This window comes from Lissotriton vulgaris, chromosome 7, assembly GCF_964263255.1.
Source record: "Lissotriton vulgaris chromosome 7, aLisVul1.2, whole genome shotgun sequence".
In the NCBI taxonomy this organism is placed as follows: domain Eukaryota; kingdom Metazoa; phylum Chordata; class Amphibia; order Caudata; family Salamandridae; genus Lissotriton; species Lissotriton vulgaris.
This window is the reverse complement of record NC_141695.1, coordinates 1,069,504,096-1,069,520,334: the sequence shown is the minus strand read 5'-3', so window position 1 is coordinate 1,069,520,334 and position 16,239 is coordinate 1,069,504,096. Positions and strand designations below refer to the sequence as shown.

At 42.0% G+C, this 16,239-nt stretch overlaps 1 protein-coding gene across 1 annotated transcript in view; it reads left to right on the top strand.

Moving 5' to 3' along the window:
- TRPC7 (transient receptor potential cation channel subfamily C member 7) overlaps positions 1-16,239 on the top strand; it is a 1,554,154-nt gene that overhangs the window by 629,372 nt on the left and 908,543 nt on the right. The gene's annotated exons all lie outside the window — the stretch shown is intronic.

Sequence of the window (16,239 nt, the reverse complement as noted above, 5' to 3'; positions counted from 1 at the left end):
CCATCTTCCAGGGTCCCTGTGCCCGTGCCGCCTGCAACATGGTGTCCCTGTCTTGGAATTTCAGTTTTATGACCACTATGGGTTGTTGTGGAGCGCTGGGGACAGGCGGTCTACAGAGAACTCTGTGGGCTCATTCCACAGTAAACCATTTTGAGCACTCCCCCAGTACTACCTATTATAGTCACTTTGCCAGGAACAGTTGTGCTTGGGCCCTCAGCTCTCTCCAGGATTCCCACCAGTCAGATGTTGTTATGGCTGAGGCAGCCCTCAGTGGCATTCACTTTCTCTGCCACGGTGGCCACCTCCTTCTCCTGCACCTATAAGTGGGTAGCGACCTCAGCCACTGTGGACCTCACCTAGTGTCTGAATCTGATACCTCTGCCCACTAGGTTCCTGTGGAAGGCCCGTAGGAGATTCACATCTTGTGCCACTGTATCAAATTTAAATTACAGGGGTGTCTTAGTCTCATTTATTGCTGCCAGTAATTGCACTGTATGCCTCCAGTTCCTGGTCTGTAGAGTGACTGTCTGATGGTTTTTGTTGTTCTCCATGCAGGGGTGGGCATCCTCAAGGTGAGGTCTGGTGGTTTTAGTGCAAACTATTCTTGCTCCTCCCCGTTCTGAACCCAGTGTCCACTTGTCATGGGGTCTGTTTGTGGTTTGCCCCTATCTCTTCAGGCCCCCTTAAAAGGTAATTGTATTTCCTCCTGGATTTCTGGGGGTTGTCACTGGAAGGCATTGCGGTTTCACCTAGAGTTAGGTCCCCATATGTACCCCCACAGTCTGCTGGGTACTGGTCACCTGGTCTCTGCGTGGGGCCAATAGGGTCAGGGCTCCCCTCTGGATCCGGACATCCCCAATTGCAGAACCCTGAACATGTGCACTACCATTGATCTCTTGTACCTTGTTTTGGGATCTGCTCATGGATATCCCTTTTTGGGTACTGTAATTTTTAAGTCTGCAGGTTGTTCCGGGCCTCGTGTTGTGTTGACTCCTTCATAGTTCCTAAGTCCTCTGTATACTCCTCAATTGCTCAGCTCTTGCAATCTGAATCCGGTCAGCTGCTCCCCCTGGGGCTCTCAACTATTCAGTTGGGGGGGTATGGGAAGACAGACTACTGCAGGTCATTTACAGCACGATAGGACAGAAGAGGCTGTGTTCTATCCTCCGCTCTTCGGGTGGTCCCACACTTGCTGTTGGTGATCCAGCAGTCACAGACGTTGATGGGCCCAATGGACCTCTGCAGCCCTGCTCAGCACCTGTCCCTTAGGTTTCGCATGGAGCTGCAAGCTGGCGTTTGCCATGTTGGGTTCTGTCCCTCATTGCCTCTTCTCGCATTTCCCCAGGCGATCCTTGCTTCTCTGCAGGGTATCTTACAGCCACAGGCATCAGCAAACACTTTGGGGCCCTAACAGTCCTACCCAGTCAATGGGCGCTGTCCTCTGTGTGACGGGCAGCTGCATCAGGTTGTTCGCAAAGCAGAAAGATGGTGGATGCCCTGCTGCAGTCTAATCCAGTTGTCAACCTTTGAACAGTTTCTGTGTCTCAGTGGATGCTCCTGTATCGATAGGCCCCAACACATCTTCCAGTCCCTCATACCTCTGTTTCGCCTGATTGTGGCCTCGGGGTGGGGAGTCAGGATGTTAGCGATCGTGGGCTTCCGGCTCTAGAGGTCAGTGATCACCTAGCTGGATTCATGGAGCCCCATCCATGCACTTATTAGCATTCTCGATGTACTGTTACATATCTGACCAGAGACCACTAAGTATTAATACTCCACAACTCAATGATATATAAAACTGTAATATAGCTGAAACAGAAAAGAAGATATCTCCTGCCCCAATAAGCCTGTAATCTGAGACATAAATCTCAAAGGCATGAACAAAATTAGCACAATTTCTATATATTGTTGATGACACATTATGTTTACTGAATAATTCATCATACTTCTCAGTAGGATCTCAGTGTTATTTTAAGGATTTTTGCAGGACAGGGCAAAACTAATTTTAGGGACCCTTCTCCAATAACATTACATTTGTATTACCCATTTCCTACTATCTCAAGCTGGCATGCTGTCAAACAGTACCAACATATATGTTATACATTAATTCAGTCACAGACATTTGAAATATGTCTTGCTCTGAACCCCAAAAATCCATAAAATGATTTCATTAATGTTCTGCCATGTACATTTCTAGTTCACTTTGAATCTTAGACCAATTTTTACAAGGTGCACTGGTAGCTGGCATAATCTGTCTTAATTTTAACATTCCAATTACAAATTATGTACACATGTAATGTTGGCAAAGTTAAAATAAAATGAAATCATTTCTCCTTTTTAACTCCTGCCTCTAGGAGGAGCTACTTTTTGGTGCAAAGCTTTGTACCATTGTTTTTTGGAGAGGTCTTTGCATGCAAGCCCATGGATGGTTGCATTGGAATGCCCATGTAGCACCAATGGAAACCCCCTTGATGCACAGTAACACAAAGTAGCTTAAAGAGCTATTTGTTTTCCTTTCTGCTGCCAGAAAGTAAATAGGTAATCAAGACTTTGCTCCGGTGTGCAGCACTTTCGGTGCCTTTGCACCTGTGCAAAACCCTTATAAAACTGCTGCATAGTTTCTTTGGACAAGGACTGCTTTTATGTATTTATCATTTTAGAACTTAGGACATCTTTCCTAAAACATTTTGATGGGTCCAATTTGGAATAATCTAATATGTATTGCACAACGGGCTAAATTGAGGAAATAGATTAGACGTTTTCTAGATGTAACTGTGTTTTATAAATCTATACACATTTAACTGCGGTTTATTTGAAAAGTGGACATACTGTTGATTGTAATGAACCACAATTACGCACAACATCACTTTGTAATTGGATGTGTCAGTTTTAATCTTGGATCTGCTGCACGATGCACTGATCAATCTTGCACAAAACATTGAGTAGACATGCCTTAATTTTCTAGCTGCAATTTAGCATAACCTTTGGTTAATTGATTGAAGAATCATATGTAGTGCAGACTACAAAGTAACTGACCTCAAGGTGCCCGTGAAGCTAGTGAGCCTTATCTAAAGAGACAGATACAGCATTACGGTAGAATGCGGACAAACTTTCGTCTTCCTTCTCGTCCCCTTGATTGTTGCGATGCTGTGTTTCCTGTACAATTTTGTAGCATATTATACAATTTACAGTGCTTGATCAAATCAGTTTCTACATTTAACAATAGGAAATAAATCAAAATTATATTTTGCCCAAAGCAGAATTATAATTTTGATGCGAGGGTTAAGGCACTTTGTCCACTTCACCAGAAAGACTATTCTTGAGTTCAGCTTTTTGATCAGCTTCAAGAATCAATAAGGAAATAGGGAGGGCCTTAGAAACTAAGGGGCAGATTTGTCAATTGCCCATGCAGCGCAAGGCAGCAAACCACCTTGCTGCGCTGAGTGAAAGGGCAGGAATGTGCCATATGTAACATTATACAATGCATATTCCTGTCCCTTGCTAGTGCTGGCTCACGTTTGGCTGCCTAGCACCAATGCAGGCACCCTTGCGTCATGTTGCACGGATCCTAAGAGGCATTTTCCTCTTTGTGTGCTGCAGGATCCATCAAAATCCATGGGTGGATTGTTGGTAACACCCTGCTAAACCCATGGAATGCCTTTCTGGGGCAGGGTAACCAAGGCAGCGAGCTGTGCTGCGTTTGTCTAGATTTATTAAGCCATAGTTGTCTTGATAAATCTGATTTAGTGTTGTGTCGCCCTTGCACCCTGTTGCATGGCGAAAGGCCTACGCAACACCATGATAATATGCCCCTAAGAATGTATGAAAAAGGCTTCAAATACCGTCTTTTAAAGAAAAGAGGTGCTCGGAAAGAGGCAACTTCAATTTCTGAGGGAAACATCTGGGAAAAGTTTTGAAAATACACCCCATAGCAGGAGAAAAACAAAGCAAGCAACTGAGGTAAATATCTTGGAATTGATCACTTTTGTGATAGTTTTCAATCTGACAAGCATTAATCCAGGATGATGTCTCTTGACTCAGTTCAGTAAAATTGCTCAAAATCAAGCTCGCAGCCATGGTGCTCTGGACCTAAACATTGTTAATTTTGAGAAGTCAATTATGACAGCTGTGCATTACCAGAAGGAAGGAAACCCTCTGGTCAGCGAATGACCCTGTCAGAGATATTTTGATCCCTTTCCAGATTGTGGACCTTATTGTTTCTTAAGTCATCCATCTCATGATCCTCCGTTTTATCATAGAACGGTGTAATAGCACCACTGTACTGCTATATGAATGATGCACTTTGTTTTATGTTGTCAGGCCAATCTTATTGACATTAACTATTAAACCTTTTTTTTAATTATCCTAATTTCTATGGAAGGCTAAGTGAAGAATACAAAAAATCTTGAACCTATCCAAGGGGGTCCACTTAGAACTTTCATCTAAAGGTTAATGCCCGTATTCAATAAACATTGCTGCCTACTTGACCAGATGATGATTTCATCCACAGGCTTCGAGATGGATTGTATAAATTCATCTCTTTCAGTCAGAGTTGGCAAGAAAATAGAGCATACAATTTTCTCAGGAGGGCCAACTGGTGGTATAATCACTTGATGAGGAAGCAGTTTAGTGCCTCGGCCCAAGGGAAATGACCTGAATGGCACAGTTGCTGAGGGTTGATGGGATCTCCTGGGTCACTCTCCACCGCTGGTGTTTTTGAGAAGATGCACAATAACCTACCCATGGCACATTAACCTTCCACCTTTGGACGCCAAATAAGCTGGTGTAAATGTGGGTAATATATTCTTTTGCTGAACCAAGGTCATAATACCAATTTGATATGCACAGACATTGTATTAGCTATCTGAGCCTGGTTAGCATTGGGATTCCTGTATGCATCCCAGGCCACACTTGACCACTTATTTCCGAGCAATGACGTCCAGGACTCCTGACCTCTGTTAAGAGTCTTTGTTATTCCCCATCTTGTTTTACTAATATGGGATGGTAGACTTCTACCATTGGATGGACACTCCCAAACATACTGAGACCCGGGATTTTATTTTTCGCCAGATAATCCACAACATAGACAATCAAAACAAATAGCACTGGTTGTGCTATTGGCCTCTAAATGAGAGTTAGCTTCCATGGAGGCATCAAGGTGTGACAAATCATAAATTTACAAAGGCTGTTTAAAACAATGAAATGAGTTAAACAGGGGTCTTATCTCTGCAAATCTCTGCAAATCATTGATGTACTGGTAGACAACGTTTATTTTTTTTAAAAGATTCTAAAATGTGCCAGCCCAGGAATAAATACAAATGCATAACTTCTACCATACTCGCAGAATGCTGAAAGAGCATTTCTGTATGAGCATGTTTAGTTTGTATGGCTAAATGTCGACCGTTCTTGGCCCTGAGAATTAGGAACTGCAATCTGCCTTCGCAAATGTGTTTTAGAGATTTATGTGGAACATAGGAAAAAAGCCTTAGAGGCTCCAACTTTGTGGGAATAAGAAAATAAAGCCATCACTGAGCACGGTTTACAATTGATTGGAAAATAAACATCACTTCCATTGTTTTGTTCAGTAGTGGAGCAGGTGCAGTATATAGTGCAAGGCAGTGGCAAAAATCATATCTATGCGCACATGGAAGGTACTCCAATCCTAGAAGTTCTTAAACCAGCAAAAACGTGTTGTGTAGTTGCACACTGAGCCGTCTGTCCCTCGGTTAACTGACACCCAGTAACACAGCCCTGATTTTCCTTTCTTACTCTCAGTGTACTTTCTTCACAGTACAAAATGCAAAATGAATTCAGAAATGACCTGTAAATTTAGGAGGAGTTCTCTACAAAGACTCGTAAACAAGCACACTTAAAAAATGCAACGTGTTACCGAATCGCATGTTACATTTGTGATACTGTATTTGGAAGTGGCTTGTTTAGTGCGTTCCTTTCAGACCCCTTCCCTTTGGGAATGTAAATAATAAGGCAGGCAGTGGTCCCACTTAAAACATTTTTACTTTAAGGTTTCAGATTGTCTTTTTCAACTCATCCCGATTTCCTTTAGGGAAAATGGGCAGCATTTGAAAAAAAAAAAGCTTTATTGAAAGCAATTACAGACATGGTGGTCTGCAGACATCCGGAGGCCACCATTCCTATGATTGGTGCGATTCCTAATGAGCGGCATACTTCAACCTACCTCTTTAATATTCATGAGTTAGGTCCTTTTGTGGAATCCCTAAATGAAACTCGGAGAGAATCACAATTAGGTTTCTTCCAATAATTTTCAAAATGTGAAGGCTGCAGAGCAGTAGCCAGAGATGATCAGATTGATTTTTCACAACATGAATCCAAAAGTAAAGCACATCCGACCTCCCACAATCTGAATGAATTATAGCAAATATTTTTTTGTGTGGAACCTTATGAAAGTTAGGAAGATTTTGATGTGTCCATTCAATGCTAAAGTGATTTCCAGAGGCAAGGGTTTGCTTGTAAATGCTCTATATATTTTTAGTTATTTATTCTAGCCAGGCACTATGCTATGGAATCTTGGGGCATATTATCAAGGGGGTTTATCTCCGCTTTTTTGGCTTTAAAAGCCAAGAAAGCGGAGATAAAGTTAGCGACAGCTGGTAGGAGATAGCGACCATCTTGGGCCCCACTTTGCATGTCAGTGATATTTATCACTAATGACATGCAAAGTAAGCAAGCCAAGATGTTAGTGACTGGAAACAGTAGCTAACATCGCTATCTCCTATTACCAACTTTTGGAGATATTCGCGCTAAGCGCAAATATCTCCAAAAGCTAACACCTGCCCCTGAGCAGTTCTTAGCCATGTTATCCAATGGGAGGTGGATAACATGTCTAAGAGCATTAGCTCGGTAATGCATGAATATCGCTGACTTTTCAGCGATATTCATGCATTGCGGCCGATTTTTATCGCATTTGTGATAAACCTTGGTAATTCCAAGGTTTATCTGCGATAAAAATCGCCTCAGCTCAGCTGTAAATTTTTGTCTCTAACCAAGCAATAGCGATAATTATCGCTATTGCTTGGTAATATGCCCCCTTGTTTTACCATTTTAAGCCATGTACCAAGGTGTGCCTCAGTTATTGGGCCTCTCTGAATATAATCGATTGTTCAGCTTTGCCATGCTCTTCCTAATACATATTAACATTTCTTTTTGGCAAAGTCATAATTCTGTACCCCTAAGTGGAATAAGAAATCTGCACTAGTTACTGAGATTAGCGAACTCTCACTCAATCGAGTTCAAAACTTGCCTATAAGGGATTGAGTGAAATTTGCGAGTTACAATATGAAAATTAAGCTAATTGTAAGTAAGCTCATTGTGAGCCAGTTTCCACATTATTTTTGCCGTCCCATTAGTATTTCAGAGAGTTCATTGAACGAATGCGCTATTATTCTTTGTAGGAGAGGCCATCTTTCTCTTTTATATATTCCTGTCATATCCATTTGTGGTTCTTTGCTTGCGTTCCACAATTGTTTGATGTGAATGGAATGGAAGAACAGATGAAGAAAACTGTTGGCTTCATGCAAGGTATGTTGTCACTCAGTGATTTATTTTCTGCAAATTCATTGTAAAGTCATTAGCGACAGTGGCTGTGTTCTCTTTTGTAAATAAGGATGCACATGTCTCAACTGACATTCCAGTTTTCAGCCTCAGCATTACGCCCAGAGAATGTAACAGTGAAATGGAAACAAAGAAATGTATTTTCTTCAAAGTCAAAAAGTCAAAAAAAAGTTTATTTGTACTGGTACTCAACTGAGGACCACAAATATTGAACTACATGTTACATAGTTAAAAATATACAGTTTCTCAATACAAAGATAAAAATGATTTCAAAAATTTATACAAATTATAGCAGACAAATTCGTTCGGGGGATGTTTACACAGACTTATAAGGTCTCTCACCGTCAAGATTCTACTGGAACGATATATGGGCTCTAGAAATCTTTTTCGGGCTAAAATTACATTCTGATTCGGACATACAGATAGAACATGCTCCAAAGTCTGATCGCCGCCTGCACACAAAGTACATAAAGGAGATCCTCCCGGAAGCCATCTTGAGGTATATGAAAGTACGGGAAGGATGCCCAATCGAAGCATAGCAATTGTTCTCCTTGCGCCATGGGTCAGGGTTAAACCTATGTAAGACCGACATTGTTTATATTCTAATAGGTCAGCAAAGGGTTTGTAGGTGGGTAGTTTATTGCAATGCTTAGAGTCCATCTCGTAACTTAATTTGGGGGTGAAGCATTTTAAAAACAGTTTTAATTGTGCTGGTGACCAAGTAAGCAACACTTCAGTACCAATGTTTGCAATACGGAATGCTTCGGTCATATTCTCTTGGAAAACTTGCTTTTTAGAATCAGATCCAAAGGTTTCCTTCTTCAGCAGCGACCTTAAAGTATTCTCTTTTGCATGCAATAAATAGTAGGCCCACCTAATGATGTTTGCAATTGCTACAGCATAAGAGCTTGTGACAGATAATTCCAATCTTAGTGCTTGGACTGGTACTGCGTCTGACAGTTTCAAGATTTTCCTCAATACCTTATTCTTTATGTGAACATATTTTTGGGAACCAGCCGCTCTAAACTTCAAAGGTTATTTTACTTCGGAGTGAAGGAAAACAGGTGCATAGCAAGGAAGCCTTATTATGAAAAGGTTGTTCATAAAATAATAAATAATGTTTTCGTGACTTTCCGCTCGGTTAAGGTTGGTACCATATTTTTTGCAATTGTTTTGGTTAAGGAATAGTAGAATAGGTTCCTTTTGTTTATACAACAGTTGACACTCGCTGTTCTGTCCCAGGTGATTTGCATAAACTACTCACACGTACTGTCCTACTACTGATGTGTGATGTTGTGAGGAGTTTTCAACCTGCTCCATAAACTGACATGGGCTGGAGAACTACTCCAGTCTGGCATCCAGAGTTCTTTCTAGAACCATAATGATCCCCGACTTAGCATGGACACCCGATTGATCTAGCTGAGTGCAACCCACACCCCCTGTGCTCAACAATCCCCTAGCCTCTTTCTCCCAGGATTCTAGGGGTACAGTATTGTGCCACAGTGACGATCTCAAAGACAGTACATCGGCAATAAACTAAAAAAACATTCAAAAGAAGACAAAACAATTGCATTACATACTCAAAACAGAGATGGAAGCCCGGGCGATTCATAACCCATGAAATGCAAGAAGTACAATGTAAAAAAGGACACATTCCCATGACAGAGCATGGGCAGAAAAATAAAAGTGAACCCATTGCAAAGTACTCATAGTAAGAACTCCAGAAGGAACAAACAACCCATAGCATAAAAGCCTACAAGATCGTCTCCATTGCAATAATGATAGAGGAAGTTTCTTAATTTGAAAGCCATTAACATTTTGCTTACTGGGGAATATTAAAACAATTGTGATTTAAAAGTTCTTCAAGCCGACATATGCATATGACTAAAATGAGTTTTGAATTCTGCCTTCATACCGAGATATAAATAACTAGGCTAAGGGTAGCATTGCAAACAAGCAGTGGCATAGCAAATAGGCCTCGCTTTTTAGGGCCTTAAAAGTGTAGCTGCTGTGCAGCATGTTAAAAAGTTATGATAAAAAAGTGTTATTAGTATGTTTGTTACCTTATATATAACCAAAAAGAAATTATGTACAACTGAAGAACCCTAATAACCTGGTTACGAACCCAATCCTTGTGAGAATGAACGCTACTTATCAAGGTGGCCATATTGCTACTTGTATTCATGACGATGAGTGATAAGTATTTGCCCTGATAATTTAAATGTTTAATGGATAAGGAGTTTATCAGGCAATCTGGGAACTCCATAACTTTCATATGTTCGCCTTGAAGGATAATACTCAAGCCCTGATGAAGTTCACATGATGTGACTGAAACGCGTTGGCTGTTCTGCTTGCTTTCAAAAACAATAAATAATTTTCGGGCCAATGCAAGATAGATTTGGATTAATATTTATGAACAATAAGTGTGCAGTGCATTCCACATAAATTGGTGGAGCTAATGATGAAGTGGTGCTGCGTTGAGGCTGAATTGCTGCTGAGGTGGATCTGCGCTGGTGCTGAGGTGGGGCTGCACTTGTGGTGCACTGATCCGGAGGTGGTGTTGTGCTGATACTGCAATGGTGCTGTGCTGATGTTTAGGTGGTGCTGTGCTGGTGCTGAGGTGGTGCTGCCCTGGTGCTAAGGTGGTGTTGCACTGATGCTGAGTTAGTGCTGCACTGGTGGTGGTTAACTGATGAGGTGGTGCTGTGCTGGTGCTGAGGTGGTACTACCCTGTTGCTAAGGTGGTGCTGCGCTGTTGATAGTGCACTGATGAGCTGCTGCTGCACTGATGCAGAGGTGGTGCTCTACTGATGCTGATGTATTGCTATGGTAGTGCTCAGGTGGTGTTGTGCTAATGCTGAGGTGGTGTTGCTTTGATGTTGAGGTGATGCTGTGCTACTGCTCTGCTTATGCTAAGGTGGTGCTGCACTGGGGCTGAGTTATACTGAGGTGGTGGTGTGCTTGTGTGGAGGTGGTGCTCAGGTAGTGCGGAGTGATATTGAGGTGGTGCCGAGTGATGCTGAGATGGTGCGAGTTTCTCAAAGTGAATATATATACACATACACACACATATTTATAATATATATTTATATAGGAACTTACATTGTGCTTTGTGTATTGGGCATTATTGGACTAGAATATATTGTAAAATTGATATTTATGATATACATCAGATAACAATGAAAATATAAAATGTAAAAACACTAAGATATAAACAAAGGTATAGAATAACATTGGTACATCATAAAATATCACAGTTGTGGATAATTCACTGTGATAATTTATTCATGCAGCCCATGTGATAATTAATCACTTTATTACTTATTACCTTCTTGAGCTATGTCTGATCTCTATCATATAGCTTTTGCATCGCCCCATGTCCCCATCAGACAGTCATAGCAGTTATCTAGCTAAATCCCAGTCAACAGTCACATTTATTTTACACATGTATGCCTGACGTGTATGAAAATGGTGTAGGGGTTGTCAAAAGTTCTTTTGGTTTCATGCAGTGTGGCTTCAAGTTGCATACAGTTCAGCGATCTTGTTGCAAACGATTAGGTTTGTGTGCCAGATCATGTCATTGGTAGGAGGCCCCAGGCCCATTTCATGCCTACATGTCTTTTGCCTAGCGATAGTGCAAGAGCCATTAACTAGTGGACTACCTCTGGGGAAGCCTTTCAAATATGCCAACAGTGTCATCTGGGGATCCTGTGACATCTGCAAATCAGTCATTATGTATAAGTCTTTAAATACCAGTGCCCAGAACAATGTCACATGTGGACTGTCCCAATGCTAGGTGAGGAATTTCTGCCTCTAGATGGCCGCAACATTAATACAATGCTTCCTTCTGGAGATCAAAGCTGTGTAATTTAGCAGGTGTGTAGTATGACATATACATATGTATAATGTATTGTGTTATGCTGGCCACTCATTGTGACTTTTTGAGTTTGCTGGCAAAAGTATTTCCTGCTTAATGTAGCCTTCTATGCATCCTAGATTTTTAGTGCGGCTGTAGGGCATTTCCTTATTTACATATGAATCAGCTTATATACAATGTGTTATTCCAAGGGTAAAAATGAAGTATGATAGTTGGAAGGTAATTCTTGGGGTTCATGAGGAAAGTCCTGCAGGTTGTCACCCTGCATCATCTTTAAACTACACTGTAGGAAGGGTTCCAATGGGGTGCCATTTTTTATCTCCTGGTGAAGTCCACAAGTGTTAGAAAGGTGCCATCAATGAAAATAGACCAGTGTTGTGTGCCTTATCTCAGAATTCTGTGCCGGCTTTAGGTTTAGTTGTGAGAGTTATCCATGGACTATCCTTTCATGGTGCTAAAACGTGTTAGACAGGGATGGTACATTTAATAGGGTTAATTTCTTTGGATGCATTGCTGACTTGGATTAGCTGAAACCATCTCTATCATCATGTGCTGAGGAGGGTTGGGGGCAATGTTGGTACCAGCAGAGAGCAAACTGGGCCCCTGTGCTTCATTACAATAAAGAAGAGGGTCTAGCCAGTCCTCCTGATAAAGGTGCACCAATGCAGATAGGTAAACTTGTACAAGTAAGCAAAGTTTTGCTACATATAACTCCACATATATGTACCTTGCTGAGATATATATATGGCCATTTCCACGGATCATTCCAACAGGGCTCAGGGATCAACAGTACAAGATGACTCATCTGAGTCCAACTTGAGTTCAAGCGTTAACAGCGACTCCGACTCCAATTCTGCCCAACCAGGAAGGCAATTGGGGTTTACAAAGCTCACGCCAGCAGAGGAGCTGGACTGTGTGAGGAAAGACTGGCGAGGAACCCTACGCCCGAGAACGCAGTCACGCTCAGGAACAACAAAAAGCGCAACGCAAAACGCTACAAACGTCGCAAGGCCAGATCCAGAGCAAGAGCAAAATCAGCAGAAGAGGAAAAAGAAAAGTGCAAAAAGATGGAACAGGAAGTGAACTTACTATCTGGAACAAAGGACGTTGCCCCCTCTGTTGTTAACTTGACCGACATGGTCCTGTCGGATTCTGAGATTCACATCCTGTCTAAGGGTCTTACTTTCTGTCCGCCATGCGATCTAAATTATGCGGACACAAGAATTGATCTTTATAGATTTGTCCGCAAAATCAAGCTATTAAAGCATTTTGCTGGAAGTAAGACCCGCAACAACGTTACAAGGGCTGTAGCTGCAGAAGATGGATTGCAGGCCCGTGATTTACCAGGCCTGGAAGCCCTTGAATCTCTCAGGACGGAGCAGTCATCTTCACAAGTTACATCTGGAGGTGAGCCGAGTGGGATGGGGGGATTAACGTCCTTTAAACCGCGCTCAACGTTCACACCTGTTATGATTTATGACAATCTTGACATTTTTCACGATGCAGTGGTTAAAGACATCAAGTCATTACATTCCAAAGTGCTCAACTCCAAACGAAAGAGATATTCACAAAATGATCAGTACATGCGCCTTATCCAAAAAATCCAGGCCAACGAAAATGTCATTGTCAGACAGGCTGACAAGGGAGGGAATATAGTTTTGTGGCCGCGAAAATTATACCTTGAAGAAGCTCTCTCCCAATTGAATGATCCTAACTGCTATAGACATAGTGACATTTCGTTGGTCAAAAAAGCTCAGGAGGACTTCCATTCCTTACTCATGGGGTGGAGATCTTTTGGCCTTCTGAGTATGGATGAGTTGAAATACCTTAAGAATAATCATCCTGTCATGCCAGTCCTTTACCTAATCCCGAAAATCCACAAAAATCCTAACAAGCCCCCGGGAAGACCAATAATTGCAGCATGTGGGGGCTTGTTAGAGAAGACTACTATTTATGTGGACTCTTTCTTACAGGAATTTGTGCAGGAGCTACCATCGTATGTGCAAGATTCCAATGATTTTGTAAGAAAAATACAGGGAATAGAGTGGGGTAGGGATATGTGGCTCATAACTCTAGATGTTACGTCTTTATATACCAGCATTAATCACCAAGACGGACTCAGAGCCATAGATTTCTACCTAGGACTGAGACCTATTATCATGGCTGACCACAACCGCATGTTACTGTCTATGATTTCATTTTGTTTACACCACAACTTTTTCTTGTTTAACAATAGATATTACCAACAGGTCAGGGGCGTAGCTATGGGGGCCTGCTTCTCTCCCAGTTATGCCTGTCTTCACATGGGCTACTGGGAGAGACAGGTCCTCCGTGGCACGCACGCTGACATTTCCAGACAATCTATTGTTAGGTGGTATCGTTATATTGACGACGTGTTCCTTGTCTGGAAGGGCACTCGTCAGGAGGCTGAACACTTTGTTGATATTATAAATGATAATGACTATAATCTGCATTTCACCTCTAACATTAGCAGGGATCAGGTGCACTTTTTGGACATGACAGTAACACCAGGAGCAACTAGTCTTGAAACTAGGCTATACCGCAAGGAGACGGCAGGAAATACGATCCTCCATGCCAGCAGTCATCACCCTGCTCATCTTATACGAAGCATACCGTATGGAGAAATGCTGCGTATAAGGCGATTAAGTAGCACAGAAGTCCAGTGCCAACGGGCACAGCAAGCCAGTAGGTCCAGATTCCTGGCCAGGGGATACCAGGCAGCAATGGTGGATAAAGCCATAGCTAGAGCAAATTCTATCCCACGTAGCCAGGCCCTGGAGCCTAAAGTCCATACTAAACAAACCACCGCCAATGATCAACCAGTTAGATTGATTTGGGCCTTCAATAGGCAACAGGCCGCGCTGGGGAAGATTATTTCCAAACACTGGAGCCTAGTAAAATGTGACCCAGTGATAGGGGACAAAATACCTAGTACCCCTTCCATCACATATAGGCGAGCGTACTCTATGCAGAATGCCCTGGTCAAGTCCAGCCCTGAAATCTTAACCAGTAAAAATTGGCTTGGCAAAAGTAGGGGCTTCAGGAAGTGTTCATCCTGCAAGGCTTGCCAGCACGGTGTGAACAAAACAGAGTACACTATTCCATTCACTCCTGAGGCACGCAAGATTAAACAACAGCTTACTTGTAAGAGTGAATATGTGGTGTATGTGCTGGAGTGTCCGTGTGCCCTGCGTTATGTTGGTAGTACCAAACTGCAGGTGCATAAGAGGATACTCCAGCACATCAGGGCGATCAACACCAGTGACCCGGCATATCCGGTGGCCCGTCATTTCAAGGAACATCATAATAATGACAGTTCCCTTTTGCGCTACTATGCGATCGACTGTGTGGGTCCCAATAGGAGAGGAGGTGACAGGGACGGTGCCCTTAGAAAACTGGAAACCAGGTACATCCTGGATATGGACTGTCGAGCTCCGGGGGGTCTGAACTCTACAGAAGATTTTTACACATGTTTATGACAATTCCACACTGTCATACACTGTCTTCTGTTTCTCCTGTTGAGCAGTAGTTGCTTCTGCATTGCTTCTGTATTATGGTTTACTTGTCTGTCCTCCAATTGAGATTAGTGTCGTCAACACTGTATAAATCAGAGGGTTGGATGGTTCCAAATAGTGGGGTGCAGCCTAGGCTTAGGTTGCACTAAGATGTACCAAGAACTTTGCTCACTTGTTTAAGAACTTATCAGCTCAATCTATTGTATATGAATAAGAGAAAACAATGTCACAAAGTCACCAAAAAACTAGTTGAAAAAAACTTCACACAAAAACAGTGCACTTGGTTATCTTTTTGGTATTCACTATTCACTGTGGTACATCCAATTCTGAGTTGTGGTTGGTCTAGGAAATTAAAGAGCATAGTGGATGGGAGTAGGGCAGAGGCTGCGATGGTTTTCCCCTCTCTCTTTTGGGAGGGGTCAACTTCTCCTCTGCCCGTCTTCTATCCAGCTCAGTGCACGTGTAGACAATATTGTGCATTCAATAACAGGATGCTGCGATCTGAGTATTAAAACACCTTGTTGTTTGATTAATCTTGCACACTATAGATCTCATCCCAATTGAACGGTGTTGTGCTCATTTGCATATTTATTTATATTTGCATTATAAGGTCATGGTTTTAACATATATATATATTTATATATTTATGATATATTTTTGTATTTATTAACTTATGTTGATGTTGTTCATAACCTTGTGTACAGAATATATGTTGTATATAGTATACAACTGTGAAGTCGGATCTTCATGTAGCACATTGCACTTTTTACATCGTTTACATCGTTTGCCATTTGCACAATTGGATTCATCCAGTTATCTTTGTTTACATTACGTGTATTTATATGAATTGCATTATGCACTTTACTGATACATTTGCCACCGGCACGACAGGTGATCAGCCAGGGATTATCCCGAGATGTGGTTGTAAATCTAAAGTCTGTTGTCAGTATCCATTGTCAGGTGCATCATGTGACCACAAACTTACCAATTGGAATGTATCCCCACTTAACACTAGCACTTTAAATATTGCCTTTTCCCAGCGTGCGTCATGTGATCAAGGCCTCTGTGCAGGCCGAAACGTCATGCTGTGTGCCGCTTCCTCGAGGGTACAATAAAGATGAAAATTGCTCACTGCACCTGAGGTCTCCGTCTTCTTTCCTGCGCAGCGGTTTCCTGCATTGGGCTCCGGGCGAAAGGTTGCTGAGGATTGTTCTATATATATATATATATATATAT